Source organism: Podarcis bocagei, assembly GCF_964188305.1.
Source record: "Podarcis bocagei genome assembly, chromosome: 1".
NCBI lineage: Eukaryota > Metazoa > Chordata > Lepidosauria > Squamata > Lacertidae > Podarcis > Podarcis bocagei.
The window spans coordinates 107,259,822-107,279,758 of NC_138125.1; the positions used below are offsets into that span (position 1 = coordinate 107,259,822).

The 19,937-nt window shown below is 44.0% G+C and overlaps 1 protein-coding gene across 7 annotated transcripts in view; it reads left to right on the top strand.

Moving 5' to 3' along the window:
* Positions 1 to 19,937, top strand: part of FMNL2 (formin like 2) — a 210,577-nt gene that overhangs the window by 100,738 nt on the left and 89,902 nt on the right. The gene's annotated exons all lie outside the window — the stretch shown is intronic.

A 19,937-nucleotide genomic window follows, 5' to 3' on the forward strand; every position in this document is an offset into this window, starting at 1 on the left:
CCAGAGGCAGATACGTTGGGCTGAGTTCTTTGCGAACTTCGACTTCCGCATAGAGTATGTCCCGGGGGACACTAACATCATGGCGGACGCCCTCTCCCGTAAGCCACAGTATCTGGAGGACGCAACGCCAGCGGCCGCCATGCACATCTTCGCACCAACAGTGTGGGCGTGCGCCGCGGCCACCGTGGACCTGGAGGCGGTGCGACGAGCGTTGCAGGATGACTCCTTCGCGCAAACAAAGATGGCAGAGGTGCAAAGGGGCAAGGCTGCGGCCGACGGTTTCCAGCTACGAGATGGATTGCTCATCCGTAAAGGGGCCATCTACGTGCCGGGAGACGACCTTCGCGCCAAGGTGCTGCAGCAGCTGCACGACGCGCCCACGGCCGGGCACTTTGGCAAGGAGAAGACGGTGGAATTAGTAGCCAGGGATTTCTGGTGGCCTGGAATGAGAGGGGAGGTCGCAGACTACGTGGCGAGGTGCGACACCTGCCAGAGGGCCAAGCCAGTGCACAGACCGCCGGCCGGACTGTTGGAACCGCTGCAAACTCCGGTCGAACCTTGGGAGAGGGTGGCTCTGGACTTTGTCACAGATCTGCCCAGCTCGAGAGGCAAGACGGCAGTGCTGGTGGTGGTGGACCTTTTTTCCAAGATGGCACATTTCATTCCGTGTGCGAAAGTGGCCACGGCGGAGCAAACCGCCAAACTGTTCATAGACCACGTGTTCAAGGTTCACGGTCTGCCACGGTCTATTCTGTCCGACCGGGGGCGGCAGTTCATCTCGAATTTCTGGCAGAAGCTGATGGGCTTCCTGAACGTCAAGATCAACCTGGCGTCGGCGAGACACCCGCAGACCAACGGGCAAGCGGAGCGGGTCAATGCCATCATGCAGCAGTACCTGAGATGTTATGCAAATCAACAGCCTGCGACGTGGGTGGATTACCTGCCGCTTGCCGAGTTCGCCTACAACAACACGAAGCACGTGTCCACGGGGGTCACGCCGTTCTTCGCCAACAATGGGAGGCACCCCAGAACCTTCCTGGGACTGGAAAGAATGGGGGAGGGGGAGCCGCAGACAGCAGATGCGTTCGCGTCGGAGCTGCAGGAAGTCCACGATCAGCTGAGGCGCCACCTGGAGCTGGCCAAACACGCATACAAGGTACAAGCGGACAAGCACAGAAGGGTTGGCGAAGAGCTCCACGTGGGAGACTGGGTCTGGTTAGCAGCCCACGCAGTGCCGGCCAGGTCGTTGGCCAAGAAGAAACTAGGGCATAAACAACTGGGGCCCTACCAAGTCGAAGAGCAGGTCAACCCGGTAGCTTTCAGACTGGCACTTCCGGAGGGTTCCAGAATGCATCCGGTGTTCCACAGATCGGTGCTCACTCCCTACAAGGCACCGCACAGGTTCCAAGAACCCGGAACGGCGCCGAGTCCGGTCAGAGACAGAACAGGGCACACGGGAGTGGCACAGAAGGAGCGCATCAACGAAGTCACGGAGATTTTGGACTCCAGATGGGGGGAGGAGGGGGTAGAATACTTTCTCGCCAAGGAGGGCACCCCGGCCAGTGCGAACAGCTGGGTGCCGGGCTACGCTTTGGACGAACCTCTACTCAAAGACGAGTTTCACGCCCTCTTCCCACATAGACCAATGCCAGCAGACTTTTTCGACGACTGGCTTTTCACGCCCACGCTTTCGGCCAGCACTTTCCGGGGGTTCGACTCGGACGAGGACCCGACACAAGACGTACGTTCCCCGGAGGGGTCACCCTCGGGATCTGCATCAGAACCCTCGTATTGGTGGGACGATCGACCAGAGGAGCAGTTCCGCAGAAAGTGGCTGGAATGCCCAGGACGAGCAACGCCGTCAGGAGGAAGTGAGGGAGAGACGGACATGGACGTTTTCGGGGACGACCCTGGTTTCGAGCACGGCGGCACAGAGATGGAAGCGGAGGTGACCGTCGTCGACGGGAGCAGGGAGGAAGACCCGGGAGCCTTCAGATGGAGGCCCGCCACGGGAAGCGAACGATATCCGACATTCGTCCCTTTGCAACAGCAGCACCCAGTTCCAGCACCGGAAGGAGGGGAGGGGGGAATGGGGGGCTTCGAGGGGGGGGATGGATGTCAGGGGTTTAGGAGCAGAGGCAAGGGCAAGGGAGGAAACAGAGAGCGAAGGGGAGGAGGCAGAAGAAAGGATGAGTGATGACGACGACCCGAGATCTCCGAGTCTTTCCAGTGAATCAGAGGATTCACAGAAAGGAGCACCAGTGGCCAGGGCAAGGGGGGAGTTTAGGGGGGCACCCCAGGAAGATAGAGCCAGAGGGGACTCAGAGGAGAGCAGTTGGAAATCGGGACCAGCGTCACCGCTAGGGAGCAGGGAGGAGGAAGGGAGCCAGGGGGCAAGCGCTGGCAGCTCACCACAGGAGGGGGGGCATGAGTCAGGAGTGGCCACACCTCCATCGGGGAGCGAAGAAACGGTTAAGCGGAAAGTGGAAGGTTGGGCGCGCGCGCCAAGTTCAAATGCAGAGGAAGGCGGCGCAGTAAGCAGCCCGGAAAGGGAGCCAGGTCCTAAAGCCCGGCGCAAGGAGGCAGGAGGGTCCGGGTCAGCGTCAGAAGAATCCCGGAAGGAAGAAACCCCGGGGGGCAGAGGGACCCAGAGGAGAACAGTCAGGCGGAAAAGGTGGAGCAGGGCTAGGATATTAAGTTGGTGCACAAGGGGCGGAGAATCAGACGGAGCTTCGCCGATCTAGCTACTAGACGTAGAGTTGCACGCAGCAGCTTGGAAATGGAAACTGTAACTCAATAAAGACTTTTACTTAATGATCGCTGGCTAGCGTGATCCTCTGTGAGCTAGGATCTTCGAGCAGCTCTGACAGCAACGTATGCTGTGCATTAGGCAGATTGATGTTTTCATTGCAAACCCATCAGAGTATAAGACTCTGCCTGCCCAAAAAAATGATTAAAAATGCTTTTATGTCTTGGAATACATGCCATGGGGAATTACACTTTTTGAAATTATATTTGCACACCTAATTTTCAGATTTCTCTTTCCTTTATGTCACAGCAAGAGTTCTGCAGTTAGTTCTGATGAATAGTTTCTTGGGTTTTGTGTGTGTGTGTGTGTGTTTAGTGTACAGCAGGTGTCTACAAGCTGTGTCCCAATGTAGAATTCAAGGGAAAGGTGAAATCTCCAAAGCTCCTGTTGATTATCCACTGCCATCTGAAGCATGGTGGGTTGGCATGGTGTTTTCAGCTGTTGTGATCCCCCCCACCCCTTCCCAGAGAGGCCTGCCAGGTTGCCTCATTGCTCCCTACCTTGATAGATGTTGATAATTTTCATGCCTGTCTGCAGGTCTAGCAACGATATTCCACTGTGCCAGCGAGACATTTCAATACCATGGTGGAGTGTGATTCACAACTGCATGTGTGTGGTACCTAACTATTAGGGTTATTATAGGGTGAAGCTCTACCTGTTAAATAGCAACTATAAACATCCAATATTGGAAAATAAATTTTGGATCCACCGCTCCTACTTGCATTTGCTAGTAGTGGAAAAAACAACAACAGTCCATGCTTTCACAGGTCTCAGGCACAGCCCAATGACAGAAATTTGCATATGCAGATATCCTGGCCCATTGCAATAATGCCCCATAGTGAATTTTCACCCTTAAAGGATTGTATAACCAGTATGAAAAATACTAGCTGCTTGATTCTAGTTTAATAAAGCATAAATATGATTACTTTCTTCTCTCCCTCCCTCTTTTGTTTGTTGATAAGGTAATTATTTTGTGACTGCCTGAACCCTATGTTTGTAACCCTTCAACCGTGCTGCAATTACAGGAACAAAATATACAATTAATGCAGTTCAGCAATTTAATCTCACAGTAATTGTTGGTTTATGTGATCTGTGATTTGGAAATTGAACTGAATTTATTGTTCTTGGATTTGGATGGTTATTTAACTCTTCTGTGTTCCCCCCCGCAAGGTCATAGTTAATGTAAATGTGTATATTTTGATCAAATGGATGCCTCTGTGTCAGCTATACACCAACAGTTTAAAATGGTGATTAATGATGGATGCACCTTATCTGACAGTTTCGTAGAATTCCTTCATGTGATTCTTGTTTGCATAATGAAATGATGATCAACCTAATTCACACTGCAGTTCAATCTGTAGTCAGGGGTTTGTGTGTCTGCTTCTCCTTTCAGGATAACTCTCTTGCATCACACTCAGCATGCGGTCCCCAAGTCACTTTTTATATTGTCTACCTGACTGGGAGCGCTTGTTCAGGTTGTCAAAAAAAGAGATCTAGCTCTACCTGGAGATCCCAAGGATTGAGTCTGGGACCTTCTGCATGCAAAAAAGATTCTCAGTGATTGATCTATGGCCCTTCTAGACAATTCAGCATCACCAACAGATCTTCATCTGAGGATGAATATTTATTTCCAGGAGTTGTAGAGTTGTAGCTTTGTAGCATGGTTTACAAAGCTTATTTATTCTCAGGGACATGGGAGAGCAAGTGGAGATCATTTTCAACACCAAAGCAGACTAAAAATGCAGGTTGGATTCCTGCTAGTTCCTCATCCTAGATGTCTTTAGGTTCTCTGATCAGGAATCTTCATCCGGGGCTTGCCCCCCCCCCTTTAAAAGCAATAGCAATGTAAGCACTCAAAAGGAAGTGAAGCTTTCCTTATAAAACTTTGATTCTGTGGACAACAGAGATGGGCTCATTTCATTTTTAAAAAATCATTATTTTGGTTTCCAAGTTGTGCATGGAAGTTTCCATACATGATGAAGTCTATAATTTCCAGGTTTGTCTAGTAGCACATGCAGAAACAGAGATGCCTTCAGGCCAGAATGCTGTGTTTTGTTTGGTCATGTTTTCTTTTTTGTTTCAGTTTCAGCAACTTCAGATCACACAGAGTTTCATGTTTGGAGCCCTTTGGACTATTGTTGTAGGAGCCTGAATTGTACTTTCTTTTACCCTGCAGATTTCAATCAGAGAGGCTGCTTTCAAGCTATTAGCCCAAGCGAGCCTCTCTTAGTTTTTTTTAAAGTTCTCTTTAGGCTGTTATTTGGCAGCTATGTTGCGTGGAAAATATTTCTGCCCTTTACATGATGATGTCGTTTTTAATTACTAGCGGGTCACTTCTGTGTCCAGGGCAGCTGTTTATCAGCTCCATCTGGTACGCAGGCTGAGACCCTACCTGGCCGCAGACTGTCTCGCCAGAGTGGTGCATGCTCTAGTTATCTCCCGCTTGGACTACTGCAATGCGCTCTGTGTGGGGCTACCCTTGAAGGTGACCTGGAAACTACAACTAATCCAGAATGCAGCAGCTAGACTGGTGTCTGGGACCACGTAACACTGGTCTTGAAATACCTACATTGGCTCCCAGTACGTTTCCGAGCACAATTCAAAGTGTTGGTGATGACCTTTAAAGCCCTAAACGGCCTCGGTCCGGTATACTTGAAAGAGTATTTCCACCCCCATTGTTCTGCCCGGACACTGAGGTCCAGTGTTGAGGGCCTTCTGGAGATTCCCTCGCTGTGAGAAGCCAAGTTACAGGGAACCAGGCAGAGGGCCTTCTCGGTAGTGGCGCCCGCCCTGTGGAACGCCTCCCACCAGATGTCAAAGAGAAAAACAACTACCAGACTTTTAGAAGACATCTGAAGGCAGCCCTGTTTAGGGAAGCTTTTAATGTTTAATAGACTATTGTATTTTAATATTTTGTTGGAAGCCGCCCAGAGTGGCTGGGGAAATCCAGCCAGATGGGCGGGGTAGAAATAATAAATTATTATTATTATATTATTATATTATTATTGTAACAATGGAGGTAGGGTCAGGATAGAGAGATGCACAAATAGCCTGCAAGCACTGGAACGTTCTGCATAGTAATATCCATCAGAGGAGGTCACCACAGATGCAGCGCTGTCTCAATGCTAAGCACAGTTAATGGTCAGCCTTCTTTTCTGTTTTCCTCATTGACGTAAGTAGAGCCCTGCTGGATCTGACTAAAGGCTTATCTAGTCCAGCATCCTGTTCTCCCACTGGCCAGAAAGATGCTCACAGGAGCAGAGCACAGCAGCTGTCTCATGTTCTTCAGCAGTTGGTATTGAGGGCCATGCTTCCTCTGATATTCAAAGTAGCACACGGCCATCATGACTTGTAGCCACTGGTAGTCTTAACCTCCATGAACTTTCCTAAATCCCCTTCAAAGCACTCAAATGGACAGACACTGCTACACTTTGTGGCAACAAGTTTCACAATATACCTATGTGCTGTGTGAAGAAGGACTTCCTTTAGTCTGTCCAACATTCAACGTCATTTTCTGTTCCCAATTGCAGTATTGCCAGGGAGAAAAACCTCCACAGCATACATAATGGACCTCTGTCATGTCTCCTCCTACTCCCCTTTCCTCTAAAAGAAAATCCCCAAGTGTTGTAACCGTTACTCATAAGGGAGTTGCTCCATCTGCTTGGCCAGTTTGGTTACCTCTTTCTGCAGTGGCAAAGCTTCATGCTCCGGCACCGGGGGGCGGAGAGCAGGTGGGGGCGGGGATGGCGTGCGTCCTGGGGGCGTGGTGGGGGCAGCTGCGATGGCACCCTTCCGGGATTGCGCTGCTGGGGGTGGTGCGCTCCCCCTGCACGCCTCTTCCTCCACCAGTACCTTTCTGAACCTTTACCTATCCCTTTTTTGCAGTGAGGCAACTGAACAGTACACCGTATTCCCAATGCGCTCACACCATAGATTTGTATAAAGGGCAGTAAGGATACGACCAGTTTACTTTACAAGTCATTTTCAATTACGGTTAAGCAGCTCTGGAACATCATTTGTTAACTGTGGCGTGACACAGTGGTTTGAAGTAGGCTTTAGATCCTGGACCCAAGGGCAACTCTGCTGATCTTATCCACAGTTAACACTAGATGCCACGGAACTGCTGAATCATACTTAAGTAGAAGAATTTCCTGCATGGATAAAAGGGAAGGAGTGGCAGGGCAGAAAAGCATGTTGGTTCCTGGTTTATTGTGGTGATTAAGAGGGAGCAAGCATAATGCCAGTGCAGCGCTGATGCACAATAGGGAAGAACTTCTGATAAAATAGTGGTCCTTCTGAAAAATGGTCTTCACTCTACTTTTTAAAGTACAAATAAATTACAGACATAGACAGCAGCCAGATGTTACCCTTATGACTTCTGGTGTGGTCACAGAATGAGCTAGTTCTTTGGAGAGACAAAAGTTACACCCTGACAGAAGTTCTTGGCTTTTGAATGAACTGTTCTCTATCTCCTTTAGCATGAAGATGGTTTTCAGCAGATACTTTTGCTCTCAGTTTCTTCTTCTTCTTCTTCTTCTTCTTCTTCTTCTTCTTCTTCTTCTTCTTCTTCAAAAGCTAGCAAACTGATAAGCTGACAGGAAGGACATTTGCACTGTATGTTCTGCAGACACGTTATGCCAATAAATGTCCTTTAAAAACTTGGAAGTGTTGTTTGGAGAATTGTCTGATCATTTTGTTACTGGGCTATTACTTTCCAGATAACAAAAAAAAACCACAAGAACTGCCAAAGCAGAACAATAAAAGACAATATATATATATTTTTTAAAAAACAGACTTTTACTTTGTACCAATGTGTGTCAGCAGCACAGCTATGTGAAAAGGTTTACAAATGCTTGAATTGAACAGGCAGGCACTACAGTAAATACTCCACAAAACAATACAGAATTGTGTCAGATGCAGAATGAAAAGTAATCTGAAATGCTCCAGTGTTGCCATCCCCCCCCTTTCCAGTGAAACGTATGTGGAACAATACTGTCTTCTTCTGCAGCTGCCCACAATATGCATTCCAAAACCTTGTTATCATAGTGATATTTTGCATGGTGATCTTTATCTTTTTATTTTAAAAAATATTTTGGATCCCACCCCTCTTATAAAACAAACCTTCCCAGTTTTCTTAGATCCTGGGAATTGAAGTAGGTGGAATGCTTGAAAAGGTTTTAAATGCTTTGAGAGAACTCAGAATCATTTCACACAAGTGTTTCCCCCCCGCCCCAGATGCAGAGAAGAGTGTCTCTTTCAGCATTTTGTAATATGTGTGTGGTAGCGTGTGGGCTTTTCGGCCATGCGTGTAGTGCTTAGGAAGCTGCTCCGTGGATCATGTTGCCGATTTGGAGATTAAATTCCACTCATTTTTTGGGAAAGCATTGTGCAAGCAATCCTTAGTGTGCCTATTCTTTTGTGTGAATTCTGCAACCACATGGGTAAGGTAAATTTGCGTGGGTCTTTCCCACCTAATCAACACACTGGGAAATACCTGTGTATCGCTCTTTTCTCAGATACGCGCACGCACACAGCAGCCAGAGTTAACAGTGTGCATATGTATGGAACCTATCGTATTTTTCGCTCCATAAGACGCATCTGACCATAAGACGCACCTAGTTCTAGAGGAGAACAAGGGGGAAAAAATTCTCTCCCTCTCTGCGCAGCGCCCCTCTCCAGCAAAGCGGGGGGAGAAATGGAAGGGGTCCGTTTCTCTTCCCGCTTCGCTGAAGAGGCGCTGCGCAGAGAGGGAAAGCTATGCAGCGCCTCTTCAGCGAAGCGAAGTCAGAACAACAAGAGGGATCGCTGCACAGGGAAAGCACCGATCCCTTTCGCTCTCCTGACTTCAGCGATAGCTGCGCAGCGTGCATTCGCTCCTTAAGACGCACACACATTTCGCCTTACTTTTTAGTAGGGGAAAAATGCGTCTTGTAGAGCGAAAAAATACGATATGTGGCAGAAAATACATCTTTCAGCTAGCTTGTCCACTCATACAAATGTTCTAATTATGGAAACCCTGGTAATTGTCTGATAAGCCCGAGGTTTCATAGAATCATTGTCTGAACACCACTACTTTAGTGTTGTAATATTTATTTCATTTATATCACTCTCCCTTCTTCTTTCATGAAAATCAAGAGGGTGTACACCAGGTGGACTCCCATCCCAGACACTGGCCAGAACAGCTTAGCTTCAGTAAGGTGGCTACATCATGCAATTTCAGATCGTTCCCTGGGACCATGTAACACACAATCTAGCCTCACTTTCTGTTTAAGTCACACTTTGCATTATAAGGGAGGAATAGTAAATACTCTTTTCAGTGCAGCTGTTTGTGAACAGAACATTGGGTGTGAACCACTGGTTAAAAGCTGTTATGAGATCAGAAGAACTAATCAGAAACCCTCAGTGATAGTTCATCTGTAATGTTGAAACAGATTTGATTGCCTGAGATAGTTTATCTCAATCTGTCTGATCTTCCCTAAACAACTCATTAACTTTTAGATTTTGTGGCTTTCCTTTATTGGGATGAAAGTGTATTTGCTTGGAGTTAGCCTTCCAGCATAAGTGATTCAACACCTAAATAATAATAACAATAATAAATACTCCACCTAGTTGAGCTTTGAAGCTTTTAGAGCATCTCTCTTATAAGCGGTGAATTAATGAGGCTCCAGCATTTCCTATATCTCCAGCCTCTTGGGCTGAATACTGACTTTCAAACAAATTAAGCAGCTGTGGGGTAAAAGTAATTGGCATCTGCCGCTAAAAATGTTCCAGACATTTGAATGCATGAAACCTTGGCGAAGAACGTGTCAAAAAGGATCCTCTCTACCCAGCTAGAGCAAATTAATATATTCATGCATGAGGCATGTTTGAAGTTGTATCTGCACCTTTTTGCTTGCAACAGATCAACAAATGGTGGTTGCTCAAAAGGGAGTTTTTGTAGACATCTGGCCCAGCATGCCACCTGAGAGTGGGGTGAGGACAATGCCATGTATGATGCTGGAGTGAGGATGCCAGCAATGCCGTCTTACTGACCCATTCTCCTTGTCCACTTCAACATGTTCAGACCTTCCAAGTGTCCCTATTTTCCAGGGGAGTCCCTGTTTTAGAGAAGCTGTCCCAGTTTCAGATTTGATCCCGGAATGTCCCGCTTTTCCTTAGGACGTCCCTATTTTCATTGGACAAATGTTGGAGGGTATGGACTTATTTGACCCCCGAGCCGTCTGAAGGCAATCCTGCATAGAGAAGTTTTTTAAAAAATGTTTTAATATTTTCTTATGTTTTTATATAAGTTGGAAGCCGCCCAGAGTAGCTGGGCAACCCAGCTGGGTATAAATAGTAAAATTATCATTATGGAATGGGACAAAATGTTGGAGGGTATGCATGTGGCAAATGGCTGAACAGGGCTGAAGTTCAGCCTGGAGTGTTTCATGCAGGAATAGTCTTCACTGTCTTTGCCCTTGTTATTATCTCTTCTGTCGAAATCTGTATAGAAAACTCTATAGACAGCCTTTTGACATCTAAAATGAAATTTGAAATGAAACAAAGCAAAAGGAACACACACACACACACACACACACACACACACACACTCTTTCTGTGCCTCAAGAAGAAAGTTCATGTTACTGATGAGGAAAGGAACGAAAAATGTCAACATCCACTTAACCAATGGCATGAACTGACTTTGGCGTTTCAGCATCCTAGCAAACGTCTTGGGAATTCCCACTGCGGTAAACTTCCATTTCCTCCTTCTGCCCACAACATTCAAAATCTATTATTGTAAAGCCTAACTTACCTTGACTTGCCTAATCTTGAACCTTATTCAGGATTTGCAATGTGACCCATTCTGTTACCTTTATAGTCTTTGGACAAATTCCATATACCTCGAGATAGCAGCATAGGGTTGGAAAGGTTTGTAGCTGACTGTTGTGCTGGGAAAAAAAATAGAGTAAAATGTGCTTCTTAAGAAATCTGTGGAAACCTATTTTGGTTTTTAAAAGAATGATTAGGTTGGACTTGTTCTCATATCATACACTTCATACTTTTGTGAGATGTTTTATAGTTCAGTTTCTTTCCCTTCACATTTCTATACTACTCCGTTCTCGGGATGGACACTATGGAGTTATAAATATATGCTTAATATATTATAACTGGGTAAACAAGTAATATGCATCAGCACTGAAACCCTATTCCACATACATATTAGCATTCCTAGCTTTAGATTTCTGAAAGTTGTGCTCGTACTTTCAGCAAAGAATAAACCTGAACTTCAGTTCTTTATCACATTGCCTTTGTACTTGCAGCAGGAGTAAAAAGGAATGTAGAGCTTTTGTTCAATGAAAGGCAGCTTATAGTTCTCCAGTCATTTAAAGTACAGTTCTATTATTTTTAATTGGCACAGTGTAGACATCTAAAAGAAAGGAGAGAACAATCCTTTACTGAGCATGTTCCACATGGCCTTCTTAAGCAACATTGCATTACGTAAGAGTAGAAGAGGCAGACTTCATGGTTCAGATTTAAAAAAACAAACCGTTTAATAAGGGGATTGACTGACTCAAGGAACAGGTAATGGGATATAAGAGCCTTTGACCACCAGGTCACCAGTTCAAGTGCAGACCAGATCACAAGTAGCTTAAAGTTGCTACTGGTTGATGGTCATTCAGGTAGCCTAGGAAATACTTGATATTCTGTTCAGAGAAATGCCAGTTCTCTTAAAGCAATGAAGGGGAGGGATATACCAGACCACTAGAACTGAGCAGTTTTTTGGGTAGGGATTTTTTATTTTCCTAACTGTTCCATTCAGTTGGGTCTGTAACAAAAAAGGAACAAGTCTTGTTTTCTTCCAGTTGCACCCCATGCTGGGTAACTGTGTGATGGGATAACATACAGATCCAACCCAAAGCAGACTTACATGCTCAGGTGATCACTAGAATTTGTCACGAAGAAAAAGGTGAGAACACAGAATTCACTCAAAAGATAACTGTGTCTAAAGGGTGATTCTGGTTGCAGCAGGAACAACCAAGAGTCTTGTGACACTTTAAAGAATAACACATTTAGTCCAAGAACACTTGTGCCATAATAAAGTTCATTTCTTCATGTATCTGCAGAAAGAGACTCTAGTCCATGGAAACATGTTTTAGTCTTTAAGGTGCCCCAAGTCTCGTTTTATCTAAAAGACAACATGAGCAGAGGAAAGCATGTCTGTTGTTTTTCTCTTTGGTTCAATGGAGTTGTGACAGTATTTCCCCCCATAAAAGGTACTTTGGGCTTCTTTTGTACTGTGGGTGTGGGTTTGACTTTGTGCTTACTTCTTTGCACAGGCACAGTTTTGATTTAAGCACTAAACAAAATATGTGTCGCCCCAGAGGAATGAGAGCTGAATTTAAGAGGTGCACACAGACCTCTTGTTTCACCCTAACAGGTTGGTTCACTGAGTGGACCATGTACAAGCACAGCAAAGGATGAGGCTGGGTTGTGTTACGCCTTTCATACATGCATGCACTTTCTCAGCTGTTTACCGGTTTTGTACATCAGGCCAACTGTGCCAGAATGATGGTTAGTGAACAGCAGGGATGGCCTTCTAGATGTTGCCGTCTCCTCTGCCCATCAGTCCCAGCTAGCATGGCCAATTGTCAGGATGGTAGCATAATCGAAAAAACTTTTGGAGGGCCAAAGGTTAGGTAAAGGTAGGTGATGCCACTTGGTCCAGAATTTCTTTTCAGCTTAATTGTCCACAATAAATAGCAGGGATTTTTAAAAATGTGCAGTTCCCCACAGGATGTTTTGTATTATTCTAGATCTTCATTCAGAGTGGGAGTTGGGTCAGATTGTGGTGAAGAGATGTGAAGTGTAAAAGGAATCTCTTGGAACCTCCAGAATAAGGAAACCTTTCTGTCAATTTCTTTCCTCTGTCAAAGTGGCAGAGTGACATCTTTGGTGTGAAAGCTTGCAGGCTTGCAGCTGCACCAATTTATCTCACATGAAAGTGTGAACCAGTAAATTACCATTCTCTCTCTCTCAGTTGCTTTGTATAATGTGTATATCAGATCTGTCCTATGAAGGGATGCTGATACATCTTTGTGATGCTGAACTTCTTGATAAAGGTGTGGCATCATTTTTCGTGAAGAAAAAGGGAGGGCGCAGGCAGAAAGGTTCCCAAGAACAAAGAAACGAATTACGAAAGCCTCCAAGAAATGAGAAAGATTGACCTTGTGATATCAATTCATGATCCTGGATTTACGTTAAATGAGTGTGTTGCTAAATATGCAAATCATATTCTGCTAACTAAGCAGTAAAGCATATGCCATATGCCAGTTATTTGTTTTTGTTTTTTAAAAATAGAAACAGGCCTGCAAACTTTTTTGAGAGAGAGGAATATCTTCTAAGGTTTTCATCTATTCCCAAGAAAGAAGACAGCTCTCAGGGTGTAACACAAACTAGAACCTACTTACAACCACATAACGCATATCTACCATATCACTTACACTTTTTCAGAAACTTTGCTAAAGTCAAAATAATTTTTATCCACTGCATTCTTGCAATCCACTATCCTGGTAACCTGATCAAATAAAGGTATAATATTACCTTACCACGATTTATTATTGACAGATCTGTTCTTGCTATCAAGCTACTTAGAAATCTACTGCTATATCTTGTCCTAATATTGAAGTCAGACTAACTAGTCTGCAGTTTCTCAGATCTTCTTTGTTCTGCCTTTCAGAGATTGGGATGTTTGTCTTTCTCCAGTCCCACAGCTGTCTCTTGTCACCAGCTGTTCAGAATGCTTTAATAAAAAAATGATAGAGGTTTTCTAAGTACACCGGGAAGTTCAAATAACAACACCACACATGCTCTGTAGGACGTAGACCACTCTCTTCATCAGCCCCAAACTTCTTTTCATATACACTATAGTACAGTTCTGTATGTTCTCTGTAGGCATGACAATCATATTTTTCCAACGTTCACATTTGTAGACTTGAGTGGTGAGGTCCAGCACTACCTCTGGCTTCTGAGACTGGTTGGCTAAAGGTTAAAAAGAGGCTTTTATGTGTATTCAGCTTTGTGTGATGGTCAGTGTGATGGTCTAAAAATAATAAGAGTCTTTGGTTCAGTGTTGTAATAAATTTAAAGCCTTTGGATGCTTACATTTCAATCACTTTTCTAACGTTTCCATTCTAGTTTCCAATCTGTAATCATAATTTACCTAAAGCTTTGTAAATATGAGATGTGAATAAATCAAATGAAAGGCACTGTTTGGCAATTAGTATAAGACACAAACAGGGGGAGTGGAAAGAAGTAGTGTTTTCATTTAACTAGAATTTAATTAGGAAGATATAGACCGATGGTATGTGCTATGAGACCCATTGGCAGCTGTTTACAAGGCCTCATGCTAACAAACAGGAGTTATAATACTGCTGACATATAAAAACATTTTCTGTGCTATCCCAGATAACTACTACCGTATTTTTTGCCCTATAGGACACACTTTCCCCCCTCCAAAAATGAAGGGGAAATCTGTGTGCGTCCTATGGGGTGAATGCAGGCTTTTGCTGAAGCTTGGAGAGCGAGAGGGGTCGGTGCGCACCGACCCCTCTCGCTCTCCAGGCTTCAGGAAGCTATCAGCAAGCCTGGGGAGCCCGCGGGAGTTCCCGCAGGGCTCCCTAGGCTGTGGATAGCAGCCTGCTGCCCGGAGCGCGGGGCGCGCTGAAGCCGCGGCTGGAGGGGGGAATAATTTTTTTCCCTTTATTCCCCCCCCAAAAAAACCTAGGTGCATCCTATGGGCCGGTGCATCCTATAGGGCGAAAAATACGGTACTTCTGCAATCCCCAACTTTTCTTTGGTCTGCAGACACAGGGTACTGGAGAAAATAGAAGTAACAGTAGTAGAAAAGAATTCATGTGATCCCAGTTTTATTTGGTGCCCTTTCAAAAGGTACAGTCATGGGGGAAAGAAAGTACACCCTCTTTGAATTTTGTGGTTTTACGTATGAGAACATAATAACAATCATCTGTTCCTTATCAGGTCTTAAAATCAGGTAAATACAAACCTCAGATGAACAGCACATGACGTACTACTCCGTGTCATGATTTATTTAACAGAAATAAAGCCTAAATGGAAGAAACCACTAAGTGCACCTTGTGATTGTAGAACCACCTTTAGCAGCAATAGCTTGAAGTAATCCTGAAAATAAATGGAAATGAAAGTTTTATAAGGGAAAAGAACGTGGAAAACAGTTCACCTTCGTCCCATGGGAGGAATGGCTCAAGAGAACTTTTCTTCCTGAAATCAGTCTTAACCACAATTTAATTGTCTCTTGTTCCTGTTGTGTGTGAATCCTGAGGACAGAACCCACATTAAATAATGCTCCTGTGGTGTTCAGCTTAACAAATGCTCTCAGCAGTAATGTTATAAGTGGTATTTGGTTGTCTTTCTAGAGGTGAGAATGAGTTCCCTATTGTTAAAGTGACCTTTAGGTGTTTATAAGAAAGGGTGTGAGTAGCCTCCTAGAAATCTGATCAGGTCTACTCAATTCCCCTCTATGTAGCCTCTGGACTCCTTATTTCTGTATGGTAAAATCAGGTGCAGTGAAGTGAGAATGAGCAGACACAATCTAGTAACCTATTATTATATGATGGCTACATTCCAAAGTCAGACCAAACATTCCTTCTTTAATCCTGGCCACATCCTGCACAACTAAGCATCCGGTAAGCTTTTTATTGTTCTCTATCAGTGTGTAAATGCAACATGTCATCACGGGTGATGAAGAGGTGAGAACACGAAAAGCAGCTGTCCGGACTCCAAATTCTACCTCCCTTAGCAAAGTTTGGCACTCCTAATTCTATGCTCTGTGCATAGCTGCTTAGATCAGGAGTAAAAAGTTCCTCAGATAGCTTTTTAATATTGCACTTTTTTCTGTTTAAAAGTGACTGCAACTAGGGCATCCACAATTCCATAAAGGATATGGCAAACATGTCATTTTAAGTTACCTCAAACAGGACAATGTTTGCAGGATGATTTTCCAATAGAGTTGGGAGATGCAGCACCTGTAGATCTGTCTTCCTTGGAGTTGTTGTTTTTTTAACAGCAAGAAAATCCAATCTCTTATGGAATTTTGCTCCCTTTAGGTACAAGCCAAAAGGCTATTAAATCTACTATTGCTATTGCGATCACACACAACTCTTGGATTCTTTCAGAAGTTAAAAAAGGGGAACTATCAGAGGCAAAAATTAAATTATATTATAATGTGTGTGTGTGTGTGTGTGTGTGTGTGTGTGTGTGTGTGTGTATGCTGAGCTACTTGGTTAGCATGACAGAAAAGTTGGGATAATAAGACATGAACTATATACATGTAAATTACATCAGGGAAAAGTAGTTATTAACTGCTTGTAAGGAAACTTTGTCATAATTTTTGTTTGCCCGATGGAACATTCTTCTCCTGTGTGCTGTTCTGGGAATTCTCCTGCCCTCTGGCAATTTGGTAGGGGTATGAGGTGAGGGAGGGGGAACTGTTTCACGCTGGAACTATAAAATATGAAGAGCTGTTTCACTCATTACAAAATTCCTTCATGCAAGGTACTGTACTACTATGTAGGAATTAAGCTGCTATCCCCATTAAAGATGACCAGGCATGTGACAGCAATATGATTCACCAGAACAGAAGCTAACATATTTCTTGGGGAAGCTCGTGTTATTTTTGGATGCATGCAAATGGAATTGTCACAAATTAAATCTAGGGAGCTAATGATAATGTATGGATGTTTAAAAATAGCCATTGCCCAGAAAGAATCTGGAAGCAGTTGTAAAGTTCCTCATTTCAAGTCAAAATGTGAAAAAAAGAATATGGCTATATTATGCATACTTTTCGTATAAGTGTCAACTTCACTGTGTGTGCGTTGTTGTTTTTTAAATATGAATTTACTAGAGTCATAGGAGGAGGAGATAATTCTTATGTGGCCTGAACCCCATCATAATTTTGTTTTGGTGTCAACAGAAAGTGACATGAAAAGTATATGTCAGTGATTCTGAATCGTCTTGAACTTCATAGCATTTCTAAGCTGCAGATTTGACTGAGTTCTGAGACGAAACTCTCTTCCTAGCCTTGTACCGCTCCTAAGATCACAGTTCAAGGTGATTTAGCGGGTGGGTTGCCAATAGCAATGTTTTACATAACCCTGGATCTTTGTATAGTCTTGGAATGCAATTTAGATTCTCCTCCACTAGGAAGGATTAAAAGAAGGCCTCTCAGCAAAAACATACACATAAAAGAACTCCAGGTTTTTTGTTTTTTTAAAATACACCAAGAGCAAAAGAAAGCGATGGAAAAGAAGTGGGTGGGAAGAGATATGTAAAGGAGGCTTGCATTGCTATTGTTCCAGTCTTGCATCTGTCGTGTAGGTTAGCAGTTGGAATGGAGAAAAAAGGCATATTTGTGATTTCAAAACAAGGTAGAACAAGAACAGTGGCCTGAAGGGAAAACATTTGCAAGAGAGGGAAAAAAGCCAAGGAATATCCTTGCACAGGAAAGTGGAAAGCACCAGAGAGAAGAAATGAGTCACTTGCTGGGGTGATAGAATGAGCAATTCTGCAAAAAGGCAGGTGAGAGTTAGGAATGCTAATGTTTCCTGCCTAGAATGTAACTAGATCATAGGACAGGGAAGGTCCTGGAAGTTGTGACAGATAGGCTGTATTTCTGATGCAGTTCCATTTTGACCTGCTAGTTCCATTTTGAAAGTAGGAGAATTGGAAGGGGAAACCAACTGTGTTGAGTTTTCTCTGCTTGCGGGAAAACCTGGCTGGTAGGCGGACCCTAGAATGAGGTCAGTCTCTGAAGTGACATTCTGCAGTTGTAATGTTGAGTGGAGGAGACATTTTCTTGTGAACAGATATGGTCTTCCTGTGGTTTCTGGACTCACAACTTCCATCAGCCCCAGCCAACAGTCCAACAACATTCCATCCCTGGCACAGAAGCTTGCAAAACAAGACAGTGAAACTTACAGGGTGATTCCAAGCAATAACTGGAAGTAAATCCCTAAGAATATGTGCTTAGAACTGCAGCTTCAGATGTGTTTCACTTATTCTGTAGACTCTGTCTATAGAGGTGCAAACCTGGGTTTGTCACCAAGTACAATCACCAGGTAGCTGCAGGTATACCTGCTTTGCAGCACACATAGACCCTGTCTATGTTTTACATGTGCAGGTGTAAACACATCTAAACAAAATTAATGCATGTGGTGATCCTGTAACCCAGAGTGGCCATGCCTCTGAGCCTCAGGATCAGAGACCGCCAAGCCCAAGATTGAACTATTTTTTGAGTCTGAGAAGGTACAGTCAAAAGGAGGCTGTTGCCTCATCCATTCACTTTGCTGCGGGTTGTGTTGAGTGAAGCAGGGCTCTGTGAACTGCAGCCAGGTTATCTTTCAGTTGGAGGAGGTGATTGCAACACAGTACAGCATGACTAGCAAATGTTACACAATCCCAGCACACTCAAGCATGCGGTGTAATTACAGGAAAGAGGACAAGTCACACCATAGACATCTCCAGGGTAGACTATGAATCATTTATGACAATGCAAAAGGAGAGGTGAAGATTTCTTGGTAGGATTGCAAGGAATTAGCCTTCCACAGAAGGGTGAAGAAAGTTGCAATTGTGATGCTAATAAAATGGTGATTTAGGCAGAAAGAGCAAGCCTGGATCTGCTCTCAAAAGCAGAGGTAATAAAAGAACCCGCATTTTTGAAGCAGTTGGTAGAATTTTTCTTATTAGCTGAGCATCTAAAGCAGGGCTGTAAGTACTTGGTGCCCCACTTCACTCTGAAGAAATATCAACTGCCCCAGGCATGTAGACGAGTGCTCCCTCCAGGCTGTGATATTGGGAGAGGCAATAGGCAAGTTTTGTAAAGGGTGTTGTGCAAAGCTTCTCTACATCAAGCGTAGCCACAATGTTGACTTAGACGTCTTACAGGTACTAGGGAGCTAATTGTTTACAGTTATTGTTGAGTCACATGAATTCTTCCGCTTTGGAATTTCAACCTTCTGGCAATTCCAGGAATGCCACTCATTGCACTCCTGGCGGTATAAAGGCATGACACTGAAAGTCACAGTGAGCCATTACAAATGGGATTAAATGTTTTGGGTTCTTTCCCCCACTCCACCCTACTCCTTTTGTCACTTAGCACCCTAGAAATTGCATAATAATAATAATAATAATAATAATAATAATAATAATAATGATAATGATGATGATGATGATGATGTGATATCCTGGTAGGTGTAACGTTGAATGAAAGGGACTTTTCCTCAAGAGCACCAGCACAGAAGCTTGCAAAACATGGTGGAAAAGAATAGTAGGTCGGAACCTGGGATCTGTTGTGAAATGACTGCAGTTCTACATTCACAACTTTTGATAATTTTCTCTCCAGTTCGTTCCCATTTCCAGCTCCTAAATGAGATACGCCCATGATTTGTTTATTTGCTTTCAATGCGTGTAACTAAATTGTATTGCTATGAATAGACAAAACTCTGTGTAGCATTTCGTTTACCCATTTGTATTTTACTAGGTACCTGGAACAATTTGGGAGTTAGCTTCTGCTTGATGTAGTAGTTGCAATGTAAACAAGCTTCATGCTAATTTTATTACAGTAAATAGTGGCATAGCAGTGTACGCATATTGAGTTCAACATCACTGATTTTCTTGTGTTCTGTTAGGTACTTGGTAGTGGCAGCAGAGAGATCCTACCTTCTGAAATCGTAAGATGTGAGGCTGCCCTGAAGGCATTGACTGTAGCCAAGCACCATTTCCCCCTGTTTTGACAAACCTCCCCCCCCCAATCTATTCAAATATTTTGTTAGTGCTGGTTGTCAGCCATCATTTCCAATTCATTGTGTTACCTTTATATGAGAAGGGCCATATCACTATGGGCACAGATTAGAGCCCAAGTATGTAAATTATCTCCTTCAGTTTGCATGCAGTGACATTTTAAAAATCAGAATGTTGCCCTGCTGTTACAACAGAATAGCACTTCATTAGCATTTTAATGACATTTCAAGGTTTATTTTTAAAAGAGAGGTTTTAAACTGTAGGCCTTCATTTATGCCTTTAGGTAAGAGAGGAGGAAAGCTCACTCTGTACGGAT